The sequence below is a fragment of the Mobula birostris genome, chromosome 20, assembly GCF_030028105.1.
Source record: "Mobula birostris isolate sMobBir1 chromosome 20, sMobBir1.hap1, whole genome shotgun sequence".
In the NCBI taxonomy this organism is placed as follows: domain Eukaryota; kingdom Metazoa; phylum Chordata; class Chondrichthyes; order Myliobatiformes; family Myliobatidae; genus Mobula; species Mobula birostris.
This window is the reverse complement of record NC_092389.1, coordinates 26,433,852-26,452,319: the sequence shown is the minus strand read 5'-3', so window position 1 is coordinate 26,452,319 and position 18,468 is coordinate 26,433,852. Positions and strand designations below refer to the sequence as shown.

Below are 18,468 nucleotides of genomic sequence, written 5' to 3'. Positions count from 1 at the left end.
AATGCCCGTGCCTCACACTACAGCAGACACTTTCTGAATTGGCAGCAAGACAAAGTCCAGCTTTGTAGTGGCCAATTATTAAATTAAATGAAACATTAAACAACTGGCAGCTAAGTAGCCAAACTAGCCATTCGTTATTCATTTCAAATAAGATTTATAAGATTTGGGTGAATTACTTCACTTAAAAAATGGTTTTATTAAGCTATGTTACGAGGCCTCCATTGCACCAGGTCGAGCATGGATGTTGCATCCTATCTCAGAACGCAAGCCAGGGTAGTACGATATGGAGAGCGAGCTGTTGCCCATGCAGCTGATGAATCAGCACGTAAAGTCTGGCTGAGTGGTGTCATAGCAACAATCTCTCACTCAATGTCAGCAACACCAAGGAACTGATTATAGACTTCAGGAGAGGGAAACCAGAGGTCCATGAGCCAGTTCTCATCAGAGGATCAGAGATGGAGAGGGTTAGCAGCTTTAAATTACTGGGTGTTACTATTTCAGAGGACCTGTCCTGGACCCAGCAAGTAAGTGCAATTGTGAAGGAAAGAAGGCGGTGCCTCTATGTCCTCAGGAGTTTGCAGAGATTTGGCAAGACATCTAAAACTTTGACAAACTTCTGTAAGTGTGTAGCGGAGAGTATATTGACTGGTTGCATTACAGTCTGGTATGGAAACACTGATGCCTTTGATCGGAAAATCCTACAAAAAGTAACGGATTCGGCCCAGTACATCATGGGTAAAGCCCTCCCAACCATTGAGCACATCTACATGAAATGCTGTCATAGGAAAGCAGCCTCTATCATCAGAGATCCCCACCATCCAGGTCATGCTCTCTTTTCACTGCTGCTATCAGATAGAAGGTACAAGAGCTTCTGGACTCGTACCACCAACTTCAAGAACAGTTATACCCCTCGACCATCAGGCTCTTGAATAAAAGGGGATAACTACACTCAACTTCACTTGCCCTGATATTGAAATGTTCCCACAACCATTGATCTCACTTTGAGGACTCTTTATCTCATGTTCTCATTATTTATTGCTATTCATTTATAATTACATTTGCGCAGTTTGTTGTCTTCTGCGCTCTGGTTGATTTTTCATTGATCCTGTTATAGTTACTATTCTATAGATTTGCTGAGTATGCCCACAAGAAAATGAATCTCAGGGTTTTATATGGTGACATATATGTGCTTTGATAATAAAATTTACTTTGAGCTTTGAACTTTCCAACCTGCAAGAGACTGGCTGGAGTTTCTGGGAGGAATTCAGAAGGCGCGGGACAGATGCAATCCAAAGAAGAAGAATTATTCTTAAAGGCAGGAAGATGCAATAGTGGCTGACAAGGGAAGTCAAAAACAACACAAAAGCAAAAGAGAGGGTGCATAATAGAGCAGAAATTAGTGGGAAAGTTATAGGATTTGGAAGCTTTTAAAAATGAACAGAAGGCAACTAAAAAAACCATAAGGATAGAAAATATGAAATATGAAGATAAGCCAGACAATACTATCGAAGAGGATACTAGAGGGTTTTTTTTTCGGAATTATAAAGAGTAAAAGAGAGGTGAGAGTAGATTTCGGACAGCTGTAAAATGATGCTGGAAAGGTAGTAATGAGGACAAGGAAATGGCAGACAAACTAAATAAGTAGCATCCATCTTCACTGTGGAAGATATTAGCAATATGCCAGAAGTTCGAGAGTGTCAGGGCAGAAGTGAGTGTAGTTGCTATTACTAGGGAGAGGGTGCTTGGGAAGCTGAAAGGTCGAAAGATAGATAAGTCACCTGAACAGATGAACTACACAGCATCGTTCTGAAAGATGTGGCCGGGGAGATCGTGGAGGCTTTAGTAATGATCTTCAAAGAATCACCAAATTCTTGCATAGTTCTGGAGGACTGGAAAATTGCAAATGTCACTCAAGAAGGAAGAGAGGCAGAAAAGGAAACTATGGGCCAGTTGGTCTGACCTCAGTAGCTGGGAAGATGTTGGAGTTGATTGTTAAGGATGAGGTCTCAGGGTACTTGGAGGCACTTGATAAAATAGGGAATAGTCAGAATGGTTTCCTTATGGGAAAATCTTGCCTGATAAATCTGGTGGAATTCTTGGGAGAAATTACAAAACAGGATAGCCAAAGGAGAATCAGTGGATATTATGGAATTTCAGAAGGCTTTTGACAAGATGCCACACATGAAGCTGTTTAACAAGGTAAAGAACAATGGTGTTACAGGAAAGATACTAGCATGAATAGAAGATTAACTGATTGGCAGAAGGCAAAGAGTGGGAAAAGGGAGCATTTTCTGTTTGGTTGCTAGTGACTAGCAGTGTTCTACAGGGATTGGTATTGGAAATGCTTCTTTTTACGTTATATGTCAATGAATTGGATGACAGAATTGATGGCTTCGTGGCCAAGTTTGTGGATGATCCGGAGATAGGTGGAGAAGCTGGTAATATTGAGGAAGCAGGGAGGCTGCAGAATGATTTAGACAGATCAGGAGAATGGACAAAGAAGAGGCTGATGGAATACAGTGTCAGGAAGTGTATGGTCATGCATTTTGGTAGAAGGAACAAAAGCGTAGACTATTTTCTGAACGGCAGAAAATTCAAAAATACGAGGTGCAAAGGGACTTGGGAATCCTCGTGCAGGATTCCCTGAAGGTTAATTTGCAGGTTGTGTCAGTGATGAAGAAGGCAAATGCAATGTTTAAGAGGACTAGAATATGAAAACAAGGATGTGATGTTGAAGCTTTCTAAGGCACTGGTGAGCCCTCTGTTGGAGTATGTGAGCCGTTTTGGGCCCCTTGTTAAAGAAAGGATGTGCTGACATTGGAGAATGTTCAAGGGAGATTAACGAGAATGATTCCAGGAATGAAAGGATTGTCATATGAGGAAAGTTTGATGGCTCTGGGCCTGTACTTTCTGGAATTTAGAAGAATTGAATTGACTTTATTTCTTACATCCTTCACATACATGAGGAGTAAAAGTCTTTACGTTGCCTCTCTATTTGAATGTGCAATATGCAAATTATAGTAATTTGTAATAAATAGTATGTACAGTAAGATATACAACAGAACAGTCAATATAACATAGAAATACAATGTATCAGCATGAGTTAATCAGTCTGATGGCCTGGTGGAAGAAGGTGTCCCGGGGCCTGTTGGTCCTAGCTTTTATGCTGCGGTACTGTTTCCCAGATATTAGTAGTTGGAACAGTTTGTGGTTGGGGTGACTCAGGTCCCCAATGATCCTTCAGGCCTTTTTTTACGCACCTGTTGCTGTAAATGTCCTGAATAGTAGGAAGTTCACAACTACAGATGCGCTGGGCTGTCTGCACCACTCTTTGCAGGGTCCTGTGATTGAGAGAAGTACAGTTCCCATACCAGGCAGTGATGCAGCCTGTCAGGATGCTCTCAATTGTGCCCCTGTAGAAAGTCCTTAGGATCTGGGGACTCATGCCGAACTCCTTCAACCATCTGAGGTGGAAGAGGTGCTGTTGTGCTTTTTTCACCTCACAGCTGGTATGTACAGACCAAGTGAGGTCCTTGGTGATGTGTATATCAAGGAACTTGAAGCTGTCAATAGGGGTGAGCCTGTCTCTGTTCCTCCTGTAGTCCACAACCAGCTTCTTTGTATTTGCGACATTGAGGTTGTTTTCTTGACACCACTGTGTTAGAATGATGACTTATTCTCTGTCGGCTGCCTTGTTATTATTTGAGATAAGGCCAATCAATGTAGTATCACCTGCAAATTTAATTAGCAGATTGGAGCTGTGGGTGGTGACACAGTCATGGGTGTACAGAGAGTAAAGGAGGGGGCTTAGGACACGGCCCTGGGGGGGTTCCTGTGGTGAGGGTCAGAGGGGCAGAGGTGAGGGAGCCCACTCTTACCACCTGCCGGCGATCTGACAGGAAGTCCAGGATCCAGCTACACAAGGCAGAGTGAAGGACAAGGTCTCTGAGCTTCTTGTTGAGCCTGAAGGGAATTATGGTGTTGAATGCTGAACTGTAGTCCAAGAACAGCGTTCTCACATAAGCGTCCTGCTTCTCCAAATGTGTAAGGATGATGTGTAGAGTTGTAGCTATTGCGTCATCTGTCGATCGGTTGTGTCGGTAGGTGAATTGTAGGGGATCCAGTGTGGGTGGTAGTATGCTGCAGATGTAGTCCTTGGCCAGCCTTTCAAAGCATTTGCTTATTGTTGAGGTGAGTGTGACAGGACGCCAGTCGTTCAGACATGGTACCTTGGTCTTTTTAGGTCCAGGGACAATGGTGGATGTTTTGAAGCAAAAGGGAACTCTACACTGGGAGAGGGAGAGATTACAAATGCCTGCAAACACACCTGTCAGTTGTGCCGCGCACACTCTGAGTATCTGTCCTGGGCTGCCGTCCGGTCCCGCAGCCTTGTGTACATGCATACTTCAGCCTCAGAGATGATCGAGCTGCAAGTCTCCTCGGCAGCTCTCCTCTGGGGCTCAGTGTTGGCGACATCGAACCGAGCGTAAAAAACATTTAGCTCATCTGGGAGAGAGGCAGCGATGGTGGCAGCACCACTGCGCTTAGTTTTGTAGTCTACGATGATGTGCAGACCTTGCCGTAAGCTGTGTGTGTTGTTGGTGCAGAGTTGTGTCTGGATCTTGTCCCTGTATGTTGTTTTGCTGGCTTGATGACTTCGCGTAGATTGTAGCTGCATTTCTTGAGTTCCTGGTGGTCACCGGCGGTGAAAGCTCTGTCTCGCGTGGTGAGGGGGGATCTCATTGAAACCTGTCGAATGTTGAAAGACCTCAGTAGAGTGGATGTGGAGAGGATGTTCCCTACAGTGGTGTGTCTAGGACCAGAGGGTACAGCCTCAGAATAGAGGGACATCCGTTTAGAATGGAGATGAAGAGGAATTTCTTTAGCCAGAGGATGTTGAATCTGTGGAATTCGTTGCCACACCAGGTCATTGGATGCATTTAAGGCAGATGTTAGTAGTTTTTTTTAATTAGTCAGGGCATGAAAGGCTATGGGGAGAAGGTAGGAGGATGGTGTTGTGAGGGAAAATGGATCAGCCATGATCAACTGGAGGAGCAGAGTCAATGGACTGATCCTATATTTGATGGTCTTACTCTGAGAAGACTTTGAATGGAGTTCTGAACTTGAACTCAGAGCATTGATTTAAAGTGAGATTTAATAGAAACTTGAGGGCAACTTTATTTTACAGAGATGGGATAGATATGGAATCAGTTGCCAGAGGAAGTGGTTGAAGCAGGTACAATAATAACAGTCAGACACATACATGGACAGAAAAGTTTATAAGATTATCAGCAAAATGCAGGCAAATTAGACAGGCTTGAGTGGGCATCTTGGTTGGCATGTACCAGCTGGGCAGAAGGGCCTGTTTCTATTCTATATGATTCTATAATTCAGAATCGTGCCTTACAGGGCCACATCATTGCACACCCTCTGGGTCAAACATTTTGTCACATGCAACAGCTTGGAATTTTTATGCATTCCAACTGACGACAGACCAAATAGATTTATAAGATTTACAGAGTAAGAAATAAACAGCGCGGCAATAAAGGAGAAAGCAGCATATACTAGAGTGAGTCAGACATATAGAGAAATCGTTTAAAAAGGGCACCAAATTTTCAGGAGAAATAGAAGAGACAGAGAGCAAAAGTAAGAAGAGAAATTTAAAACTTATGCCTAGAAATGGGACCCCACTTGTTTCTGGAGTTTGGTGTGTGTAGCCTGAGAGCAAAATCGGGTCCACTGCCAAATTGATCACAAAAGAAGTTAAAAATGATGTGTAGCAGTGGTGTAGCAGCAGTGATTTGTAGCACCACGTAAAGTCATGGTGGGAGAAGCAACAGCATAACACAGTAATGAAAGTAATGAAAGCGAGCATCAGTCCTTTAAAGTACAATCTCCTGGGGCTGTCCGGAAGTTGTAGATCAGTTTGCTGGGGACATCACCTTTGCACTTCTGCCTTTCTGTGCCGAATCCCAAATTTGGCTATCCACCTGGAGTTAGCTTCCACATCCTGCCTTGCACTTTATTACCCCAATCAGCGGGGCATTGAAGAAGTCCATCCTGATTGGCAAATCTCAATTTACTCAATTCATGTACATGAAATACCTGAATCTTAGCCTCTTCTCATTTCTTTGAAGGATTTTCATATTAATCGCTCGTTATGCTTTCTGCAGGAAGTTTGGTGATTAGTGGCATAAGTACTGTTTTAATGACATGATAATTGTTAATATAATTGCAGTCAAACTCTTCAGTCTGAAATTGGAATTGTTGTAGCTGTGAATTAAATTTCTTCATCTGAGGTCTTATTCCCAGAGTTCTACAGAAAAAAAAAATCCTAATGCCTAGAAGCTGGATGCTCACGATTGACCTAAGTATTCTTTCTTCATTAGCTGTGTTGTCCAAAATGACCAGTTTAAGCATATAGAAAGATATAAAATTCTCAAACATCTTGACAGACTAGATTCAGGAAGATGTTTCCTCTGGTTGATCAATCTAGGACCAGGGAGGACAGCTTAAGAATGAGGGCTAAGCTATTTATGATTAAAATGAGGAGAAAATTCTCTACTCCAGAGGCTGAAGAGGTTAACTTGTGAGTTCACTCAGAATCGTGAGTGATAGAGCTCTGAGCGTTAAGGGAATTAGGTTACGCGGGATAGTGCTAGGAATTGGCACTGAGGGTAAAAGATCAGGTGTGAACTCCTGCTTCCATTTCTTATGTTCTTTTGAGCACTTTTGAATGTCTGTGCTGCCACTGTTCACTCAGTTTGTCAAAGACAGCGGAGATATTGCTTTACATTTTAAGTAAGTCAAGTACGTTCATTCGTTGATTACGTGCTGTGTCATATGAAGTATGCCATCATGGTCTTTCCATGCCCATGATTGTTCCTTGGCAAGTGTTTCTACAGAAGTGCTTTGCCATTGCCTTCTTCTGGGCAGTGTCTTTGCAAGACAGGTGATCCCAGCCATTACCAATTCTCTTCAGAGATTGTCCGCCTGGTGTCAGTGGTCGCATAACCAGGACTTCTGATATGCACCAGCTGCTCCTACATACGACCATCCACCACCTGTTCCCATGGCCTCATGTGACCTTGATCAGGGGGCTAAGCAGGTGCTACCTCACCCTAGGGTGACCTGCAGGCAAGCGGAGAGAAGAAGCGCCTTACACCTCCTTTGGTCAAGACGTATCTCCACCCCGCCACCGAACCAAGTACATAGGCTAGTGTATTCCAGGGTGTTCACTGAGTGGGGTGTGGCTGGAACTTACTAAATCCACAGCTGAAACCAGGAGACACACCTGACATCAGACTAGCTGGCACAAATCATGGTCTAAAGTGCTTTGTCCTATTTTGCAGTTGGCACAATCTCATAGTCATAAGCATACATCACAAGAACGAGCCCTGTGGCCCACCAAGTCCACCTTGACCATTTCTACTAATCCTATTTTAGCACTTGGCCTTCTGTGTCTAAAGGATTCAAGTGCTCATTTTTAAATGCCGTGAGAGTGGTTGCATTCACCACCCTTTCAGCAGGGCATTCCGGATCCCAATTACCATTGGGCTTAAAGATTTCTTCCTCAGATTCTCTCTAAATCCCCGACCCCTTACTGTAAACTTATGCCGATTGGTCTTATGCACCTCTGCTGTGGCTAAAACATTCTTAGAGTGGGACAAACAGTCCATGAGCAATGTGTATGGGATACTTCTTGATGTTACTGGCCCTTTTCCAGCACCTTTCTGTATATACGTCCTTGATGACAGGTAGGCTGGCACTGGTGATGCATTGGGCAGTTTAACCACCCGTTGTCGAGCCTTTCTGTCAGCCGCAGCACAGTTTCCGTACCGAGCAGTAATGCAGTTTGTTCAGATGCTCTGTACTGTGCATCTATAGAATGACGTGAGTATAGATGTGCAAAGTCCAGTTATCTTCAGCCTCCTCAGAAAGCAGAGGTATTGGTGAGATTTCTTGACTGTGTAGGATATGTTCTGGGACCATGAGAGGTTGTGTGTGATGTGCACTCCCAGAGTTTAAAACAGCCCACAATTTCCACTGCTGTGCCATTGATGTAAAGGAGGGTGTGAGTGCTGTGAGTTCTCCAGAAGTTGATAACCATCTTCTTGTGTGTAACCATCGCACACCATTTTTAAAAAATCACCTATTTTTGTTATTTCAATTCAAAATTCAAGTAAATTAAAATGTTGCCCATAATGTAAGCTGAAAAGTTTTCTATCTTGCCCAGACGTGGCTGGGCATGCTTAGGCAGGGTGGATGCTGCATGACAGGACAGGATTTAGAAAGGCTACAAAAGCATCACGCACACACCGTTCTATGCATTGCGTTTACGTGTAGATCGGTTTGCAACCATGTTGATACACATGCTCTTTTCACATAGCATATTGCACGTACTCATTATAATAAAGTAATTGTATTTTCAGGAGTATTTATGACAGCAAAATGTCTCACCAATGTTGCAACAGCTGCGATACTTCCTGTTATATTTGTGGCGAGTATACACTTAAATCTCAAAGGCAGAGCACGACTCCACTTATTAAGAAAGCCTATGAGCTCTACTTTGGGTGTAAAATTGGCGACCAAGACAAAGCCTGGGCTCCTCACATTCATTGCAGAACATATGCAGCCGATCTTAGCGCTTGGCTCAGGGGTCAGAAGTCAATGTCATTCGCTGTCCCGATGATATGGTGAGAGCAGAAGGATTATGTGACAGACTGCAACTTCTGTCTGACCAGTGTGTCTGGTTTCTCTGCTAAACAGGAAATCCATTGAATACCCCAATCTCCCTTCAGCCATGAGACCTGTGTCACATAACAATAGTCTTCCAGTACCAAAGCCACCAGAGACATGGAGTCTAGAGGAGACAGGTGAAGATGCCATGATGCATGAGTTAGGAATGGAAAACGACACTGATATTGATACAGATTGTGAATCCTTCATGTCGAGTGAGCCTCATCTAATAACCCAGTCTGAGTTAAATGACCTGGTCAGAGACTTGGGTTTGTCAAAGGCAAAAGCAGAATTAATGGGTTCAAGATTGCAAGGATGGAATCTGCTGTCATCAGGCTCAAAGATTTCCTTGAAGGATTTTGATATTTGAGACAGGTGTTTCCCCAGAATAACTGATACCAAAATCACACGGAAGGAATTCAAGGATATTGCTGAAAATTTTCTTGGCAACTACAGAGCACCAAACTATGTACAACATGTCGCTAAAAATTAATTTTCTGCATTCCTATTTAGACTTCTTCCCTGCAAATCTTGGTGCTGTCAGTGACAAGCATGGTGAAAGGTTTCACCAGGAAATTGCGGTCAGGAGAAACAATATCAGGGCAACTGGAATCCAGCAATGCTGGCTGATTATTATTGGACACTTAAGCAAGAAGCCCCAGACACTGAGTACAAACAAAAATCAGCAACATAACATTTTTAACTTAGTTGAACTATCACAAACTGTCAGCAAATAAACACATTATATTCAACAGAATTTAATTTCTTGTTTCTCCACAGTCCTATGTGATACAAGTAGTCTGATGTTATATTTGTGTTCAGTTCAAATGGTCTATCATAACCACCAAAAGGGAAGCAACACATTTAAAAAAACATCGTTGTCCAGTGTTATTTGCTGACCATGCTTCAAGTTCTTCCAATTCCTCTCTGTAGGCCGTCTCATCATTGTTGGTGATAAGCCCCACCAACGGGTGTTTCCTTTTTCTCCATTCCTTCGTCTCCACCGCATCTATTCTCTCCTTATTCAAAGAAAGGGGTCTCTTCCACCATTGATGCTGTCCATGCTCACCCCATGTTCCTACCACCTTAACAGGATAGAGTTCCTCTTGTCTTCACCTATCATCCCATGAGTCTAAGTGCCCAACATATCATTCTCTGTAATTTCCACAATCTTCAACAGGACCCTGTCACCTAGCACATATTTTCCTCCCCACCACTCTCCACCTTCATCTACATTGGTGAGACCCGATGCAGATTGGGGGACCGCTTTGTCAAGCACTTCAGTCTATCCACAAAAAGCAGACCACAATTGGCATCCGAACCTAATCTGGCACCTCCAGCGGCCCAATGGTCCAATTTGAATCCCTTGGCCTGACAGCCCGGCCCAACTTGCCTTCTTTGAACCGCTGGCCAGCTATTACGACACCCTGACCAGCTACTCATGTCAGGCCATGGGCTCCTCTTCTGCCACTATGAGGCCACTCTCAGGCTGGAGGAGCAAAAACTCATATTCCATCTGGGTAGCCTCCAAACCGATGGCATGAACATTGATTGCTTCAATTTCTGGTAATTATTCCCCTCCCACTTCACCCTTCTTCATTGACCCACTCTGGCCCCTTACCTCTTCTCCTCACCTGCTGTTACCTCCCCCCGGTGCCTCTCCTCTCCTCCTCCCCTTTCTTCCATTATTCAATCTCTTCTCCTATCAGATTCCTTCTTCACTAGCCCTTTGCCTTTTTCACCTATCACCCCTCAGCTTCTTACTTCACCCCCACTCCACCAACACACCTGACTTCACCTATCGCCTTCTAGCTTGTCCTTCTCCCTCTCCCCCCACCTTCTTATTCTGACTTCTTCCCTCTTCCTTTCGAGTCCTGGTGAAGGATCTCAGACTGATTCATTGACTGTTTATTCATTTTTATAGATGGTGCCTGATCTGCTGAGTTCCTCCAGCATTTTGTGTGTGTTGCCCTGGTTTCCAGCATCTGCAGAATCTCTTCTGTTTACTATCCAGTGTCTCCTCAGAACTGAAATACTCTATCCCAGGCTGAATTTCTGTTGAACCTTCTCTGGTGAAATCATATTTATTTCACCCACAAATGATTAACAGAGCCATTTGCTCTTGGTGAAAACAAGTTTGGATCACCTAATGCCGAAAAGAGCTACACATCCAATTTCTCAGCTGTGTCTTTTTCATAGATCTTAGGAAGCAATTCTTCAGCTGAACATATTTAATTCCATAATTCTGGATTTTCAGCATCTGCAGAATGCCTTGTGTTTAGTTCCACAGTTACAACCATTTCAATTCTAGACTGAAGAGATTGACTGCAATTGTATTAACAATTATCATGTCATTAAAAAGGTACTTGCTCTGCTAATTACCAAATTTAACTTCCTGCAGGAAGTATAACAAGCGATTAATATGCAAATCCATCAGACTTCTTAGAAATAGAAAAAAGAGGCTAAAGTTCAGATATTTTATGCGCAAAGTAAACGATGGAAGGGCATGAATGGAATAAATTCCGATTTGCCAATCAGTGTCTCCTTCTTCAATGTCTAACCCTGCTAAGTGATTTGCACATTAATAGCAGCAAGTGTTGTCAGCAAGCAGTTATTTTCCCAGCCAGATCTCCCCCAACAGCAGTAAAACCCCAAGACCAATTGTTAATTACATGTACACAGTCTTTCCCTGGGCAGCTGTATTGGAAATTACAGCATAGCACCCTCTACTGGGCATCTGTAATCTTTTTGAACAACCTTAAACAGTCAGATTCAATAATTGGGGGGCTACTTTGTCAAGCACTTCAGTTCATCCACAAAAAGTATTGAAATATGTAGGGCACAAAATTGGGTTTAATGATGCTTGTTGGATGTTAAAAATGCAATTTGGTGTCCACAGTGGCACAGCTAGTAGATGGACTGCCTCACATCCCCTTTCACCGCCCAGCTTCTCAACCTCATCCCAATACCCACCCATGAACCTTCCCCCTCACCTGGTCTCACCGATCACCTGCCAGCTTGTCCACCTCCCCTTCCCTTACCTTCTTACTCTGGCTTCTGCCATCTTCCTCTCCAGTCCTGAGAAAGGGTCTTGGCCCAAAATATCAACTGTTTACATCCCTCCTTGCTGAGCTCCTTGCACGTTCAGACGGAGACATGACATAAAGATTTTTATTCCTCATGTATGTGAAGGATGTAAGAAATAAAGTCAATTCAATTCAATTCAATTTTGTGTGTGTTGTTGAGACTTTACCTCTGGTGCTGTCCATGCGGAGTTTGCAAGTTCTCCTCTTGACTAAGTGGGCTTCTCTCAGTACATTCTGTACATTTTCACATCCCGATGACATGCAGGTTGGTAGGTTAATTGGTCGCAGTATATTTCCCTGAGTGTGTAAATGAGTGGTGGTGGGGGGGGGGGGGGTTTGGCAACAGTGACTTGGCATGGACTTCATGGGCTCAAATAACCTCCTCTTAAATGTGTTGGATGCAGCACAGAGAAGGCATTTACACCAATTCTGCCAGAAATTGCCACATAAATCCTGCATCTAATATCTGCCAGGAGCTCACACAACTGATGGATCCTGGCACAACACCACCATTTTCGAGCTTCATTGTCTTAACGTTGCAACTGAGCCATTTGTTAAACAGCAGCAAGGGAGCCCCGGGCTTTCTTTAAAGCAATCAACAACTATGTGTAAATTAGCTTCTGACTGACAATCAAAAAACTGGAAATACGGGAAATCTGAAATAAGAACAGAATATTCAAAAAATATTCAGCGGGTTATGCAATATCTGTGAAAAGTAATAGAATCAACATGTCTCATTAGCGATGCCTTATTAAAACTGGGAAGCAGACTAAACAAGCTAATTTTAAGTTGTAGAGAAGGTGATGTGGTGGGTGCATTGAACAAAGGGTGTATTTCTGAAAAGGTGATGTCAAGGTTGCTGTAGAGGTAAGTTGTAGAGGTCATTTGATCAATGGGGCAGTTCAAGGGTGACAATATGAATAAAGGACCACCAAGTCTTGAAAAGCAAGGATCTAAGACTCCCAAGTACACCAGGTTGTGCTAATGGAGAAAATAAACCTAAGCCAGTATCAATAAATGACTTACAGTAGAAATACCCAATTCTGACAGAGAAAGGGATTTACCTGAAGTTGGTGAATTCAATATTGGGTCTGAAAGGCTGCAATGTGCCCAGATGGAAGATCAAATTTGCCCTCAAGCTTATGTTAATCTCATTTATAACAATGAAGGAGGTCACGGACAGGTAGGTCAACGTGGGAGCAGGTAGCTCAAGTTCACCCCGATGGACTGAACCTAGATACTGCACCAGGCAATCACCCTAGGTGTGCCTGGTTTGTCCGATGTACAGGAGATCACATTGTGAACACCAAATGAAGTGTACCAAATTGAATTTTGTACGACTAAACCACGTTCTGCTGAAATGAAAAGATAAAAGGACAGCTTTGCATGGAAAAGTGCCATGAGAAGGAGAGTGGTTGGTGAGGACGGAAGAGAACACCAGGGAGTTACAAAGCAATCTCTGGTGTCGATTTAGCTAACCAAGATGAACACCCAGGTAAAACTCTTGTGATCAGCAGGAGAACATGCAATCTCCATGCAGAGGATATGGCAGGTCACAATTGGAAGTTTGATGCTGGAGATGTGAGGCAGCAGATTTACAAGTACCACCTTAGTGGGGCCAAACTTTCACACCTCCACGGAAGTTATGTGATGGTCTACTTTTGGCCCCACACCATAAGACCATGAAACATAAGAGCAGAATTAGGCCGTTCAGCCCATTGAGTCTGCTCCACCGTTCCATCATGGCTGATATATTATCCCTCTCAACCTCATTCTCCTGCTTTCAACCCATAACCTTTAACACCCTAACTGATCAAGAACCTATCAACATCTATTTTACATATCCCCAACGACTTGGCCTCCACAGCCTCTGTGGCAATGAATACTACAGATTCACCACCCTCTGACTACTCCCTTTGTTCGATGCACCCACCACATCACCTTCTCTACAACTTAAAATTAACTCGTTTAGTCCGGTTCCCAGTTTTAAAAAGACATTGTTAGTGAGACGTGTTAATTCTATTAATCTTTTCATCCTTGTTCTAGAGGGACATACCTCTATTCTAAGGCCATGCCCTCGGGTCCTAGGCTCCCCCACTATAAGAAACATCCTCTCCACATTCATTCTATCTAGGCCTTTCATTATCCAATGAAATCCCCACTCATTTTTCTAAACTCCAGCCAGCGTAGACCTAAGACACTCAATCCTACTTGAGAACTCCTAAGTCCCTTTGCACCTCTGATTTTTGAATTTTCTCCCCATTTAGAAAATGGTCTACACCTTTGTTCTTTCTACCAAAGTATGATAAAACACTTCCTGACACTGTATTCCATCAGCCACTTCTTTGCCCATTCTCCTAATCTGTCGAAGTCTTTCTGCAGCCTCTCTGCTTCGTCAACACTACCCGCCCCTTCACCTATCTTCATATCATCCATAAACTTGGCAACAAGGCAATCAATTCCATCGTCCAAATCATTGACATATAATGTGAAAAGAAGCGGTCCCAACACTGACCCCTGCAGAACACTGCTAGTCACTGGCAGCCAACCAGAAAAGGCCCCCTTTATTCCCACTCTTTGCCTTCAGCCAATCAGCCAATCTTTTAGCCATGTTAGTATCTTTTCTGTAATACTTCCAGGTGTACCGTTAGTAATCCCACCTGCTGCACGATGGAAATTCTATATTAGGCTACGCAGTCTTTCTTGTCTACTTCAGTGAACTCCACCTTGTAACCTTCATGATTCTTTGGAACATCTCAGCCAGCTTCAGTCTTGTTGTATGTCAGCAGCACTTGACTTGCTCGTGTTAACCTCAGGAGTGACGGCTCACATGTTGCTCAAAAATCACGCTGAAATGGTGCTTGGTGCTCAAGGTATCTGCATCATTTAAGCTACCTTGTCCTGCTTTCTGTCTTGTGCTTCACTGCTTGAGCTTGTTTCTACCAGGTGTCTGATATCCGGGCTTTGAACATCTGCATGCAGTTTTCCAGGACTAACTTTGTTTAATGGAGAAACCACTTCCGAGACCGGTCGTAGATTTGAGAGGCCATCTGACATCTGAAAAATACGTCCTTCAAATCTGCAAAACTGCAATTATCTGTTCAAGGTCATAACTTGAGTAAATTGTTTTAATGTGAGTGAAGAGCTCGTAATGTTCAACTGTCTCAATTCTGTGTGCTTGTCATTCAGCGAATGCATTCTCCAAGGTTTCATTTGAAAGTTTTATGCTCTTGTGGGTCTGCTTGCATTTTCTGTGGTTTACTTTACACATTGTGTTCAACAAATAGCGTAATTTGTTTTTTCATTGCCTTCGTTCTTCAGATGGGTTATTTCTCTGGATCTGATGTCTTTATTTGGTGCAGTATCTCGCAGCTTACTGTCTCTCAATGAATGTCCCATCAACTATCTTAATCGGCATGCGGTCCACATAGAACTCAGTGGCCACGTTATTAGGTTCACCAGCACACCTGCTCATTAATGCAAATATCTAATCAGCCAATCATGTGGCAGCAAGTCAATACATAAAAGCATGCAGACACGGTCAAAAGATTCAGTTGTTGTTCAGACCAAACATCAGAAGGGAGAAGAAATGTGATCTAAGTGACTTTGACCGTGGAATGATTTTTGGTGCCAGATGGGGTGGTTTGAGTATCTCAGAAACTGCTGATCTCCCGGGATTTTCAAGCACAACCATCTCTAGAGTTTAAAAGCATCCAGAGTGTGACAGTTCTGTGGCTGAAAACGCCTTGTTAATGAGAGAGGTCAGAGGACAATGGCCAGACTGGTTCAAACTGACAGGAAGGCAACAGTAACTCAGATACAGTAACTATGCATTACAACAGTGGTGTGCAGAAGAGCATCTCTGAGTGCACATCATGTCAAATCTTCAAGAGGATGGGCTACAGAAGCAGAAGACCACAAACATACACTCAGTGGCCACTTTATTAGGTACAAGAGGAACATAGAACAGCATAGTACAGGAAAAGGCACTTCGGCCCATGATGTCTGCAGTGAATATGATGCTGAATTAAACTCCAGCATGCATATTCATGTATCTAACAGCTTTTAAATGCCGCTGTGGTTTCTCAAGGTAACTTCCACCACCACCCCTGAGAGCCAGTTCCCAGCATCCACTACTGTCTTGCCCCACACAACTCCTTCAAAATTTTCCCCTCTCACCTTAAGCACATAGCATGTACTTGACATTCTGACTATCCACTTCTGTCTATGCTTCTCCCAATACTATATTATAAAATTCTTTCATAAGACCATAAGACATAGGGGTAGAATTAGGCCATTCAACCCAGTGAGTCTGCTCCGCCATTTCATCATGGCTGATCCCAGATGTCTCCTCTCAGCCACTGTTGGTCCAGGGAAACATTTCATAATTTCTTTAACCAGCACTTCTGACACCATTCTCTCAAAAACATTGGATACTGGAATACCAGAACAAAGTGCTTATGAAAGCAAAGAGATTTTGTTTTCTCTCTGTGCTTATCCACAGGTAAGCAATTGAGGGCCTGAGCCACTTAAATGCGACCAGCCAGGTGTACAAAGAAAACAGATGGCACAGTTCCTAAAGGGGTGTGAATCCTACAGCTTGCAAACAATTCAGCGTACATAGGGAACCTGTAAGAAGAAGGAAGAAAGAGCGAGACAGAGTGTGACAGAGAGACAGATACAGAGAGTGAGAGACAGACAGACAGAGGGAGAGGGAGAGATCGAGACACATAGAGATGGAGAAAGACAGAGAGAGAGAGTTGCACACACACACACACACAGAGTGAGAGATAGAGAGAGACACACACACAGATAGACAGCGAGGTACAGAGAGACAGAAACAGAGAAAGACCAAAAGAGAGACAGAAAGACAGAGATGGAAAGAGAGGCAGGGAGACGGAGACAGCGACAGAAACAGAGAGAGAGAGAGAGGTAAAGAGAGACAGAGGGAGAGAGAAAGAAAGTGACAGAGAGACAATCAGAGACAGAGAGAGACAAAAAGAGATAGAGAGAGAAACAGAGAGACAGCCACGCAGAGAGATGGTGAGAGAGGTAAAGGGAGACAGATGGAGAGAGAGATAGACAAAGAAAGATGCATAGAAAGAGAGACAGTGAGACTTAGAGAGGGAGACAAAGAAAGAGAGAGATATACAGAGAAAGAGAGACAGAAATACAGCAAGAGACACAGAGGCAGAGAGAGAGATGGAGAGACAGACAGACAGAGTGACACACACAGACACACAGATACGGAGAGACAAAGACAGAGAGGGTGAGGCAAAGAGAGACAGAAGGAGAGGTAGAGAGACAGACAGACAGAAAGACAGAGGACAGATAGAGATAGAGAGATGCACAGAAAAAGAGACAGAAACTTAGAGACAGAGAGATATACAGAGAAAGAGACAGACAGAAAGAGAGAGTCAGACGGAGACAGAGACAGAGAAAATGGGAGACAGAAAGAGTAAGAAGTTATAAAATAGTGTATAAAATGTATCAATGTATAAAATATGACAAAATGGAATGCAGAAAACAGCAGTAAACAAACTTGCTTTACAATGACTGTGTTTCTCTTTTATTTGGTTACATGCATTGAAGCTCTTGATATTGTACCTTAAATTTTGAAATACTTCACATTTATGTTGCTAACTACTAGGCTAATCCCAGACTGTGTCAGTTTACTCTTGATCACAGAGAGGACAAAGGCAAGTGTTCTATCATACACTACTCCTGACTGCATACTGTGTAGGTGAGGCAAAGGCTTAGAGAGACACTTGCTGCGGAATTCTCAGTGTCTCAACTTCTGCAAGCAACACACTACTCTGGTACATGAATGATCACACCTGCATTGTGATTCATATTAACCGGATGTCTGATCATGAAGCACTGGCCACATTGGAGGAGGTCTGGCGTAATTACTTGGATAGTAGTTGGGATCCCTGGTGGCTCTCGATCAGATAGCCCTTCGACATCTGTGTGCTGGAGCATGGTGACTTGCTGCAATCTGCTCTCTACTGATCTACTCATTATTTCCATTATAATTGTCCCACTCTTAAATCTAAATGCTATGACTAAGAATAACTTCATTCTGCATCATGTTATGGTTTTCCTTTGTATTACATCAATGCACTGTTGTAATGATTGTTGTAATGTTGTAATAATTGGACGGCTTGTAAAACAAAGTTTTTTGATCATATGTTGGTACATGTGACAATAATGAACCAATTTACCAACTGTTCCAGTCTCTTCAGCTGACAACCTTTATGCTTGATACAATCCTATACTGCAACCTGCCCAATATTTAGCATCTCTTCATTACTTTTTCCTCGATTAATAAGGACAAGGATATCACAAAAGCCTTCTCAGCTTCTTTTGGCATCTGTGAGGAGCCGTATACATTCAAACTCCATCATTGTACACCTGTAAGACTCTGCTATTTGGTTTTTATTGCCTATTCTTATTCTTTTGACCAAAATCACTTTGCACTTCTCTGTATTAATGCTCTGGTCACCGTCTCCATTGATCACTATATCTTTATTAATCATGTCATCTGTTAAATTTGAGCTTGTTCCACATTAAGTGCAGTGATGTTAAAGCATACTGTCGGAAACTCATCCCCCACCCAAACAAAATCTGGCGATCAATCACT

At 43.1% G+C, this 18,468-nt stretch overlaps 1 long non-coding RNA gene across 1 annotated transcript in view; it reads left to right on the top strand.

Moving 5' to 3' along the window:
* LOC140185528 (uncharacterized) overlaps positions 1–17,569 on the top strand; it is a 124,023-nt gene extending 106,454 nt beyond the window's left edge. The window contains exon 4 of the long non-coding RNA XR_011882641.1: positions 17,476–17,569. This is a non-coding gene — a long non-coding RNA (uncharacterized lncRNA). The remainder of the gene's footprint in view (positions 1–17,475) is intronic.
* Positions 17,570–18,468: the final 899 nt, after the last annotated feature.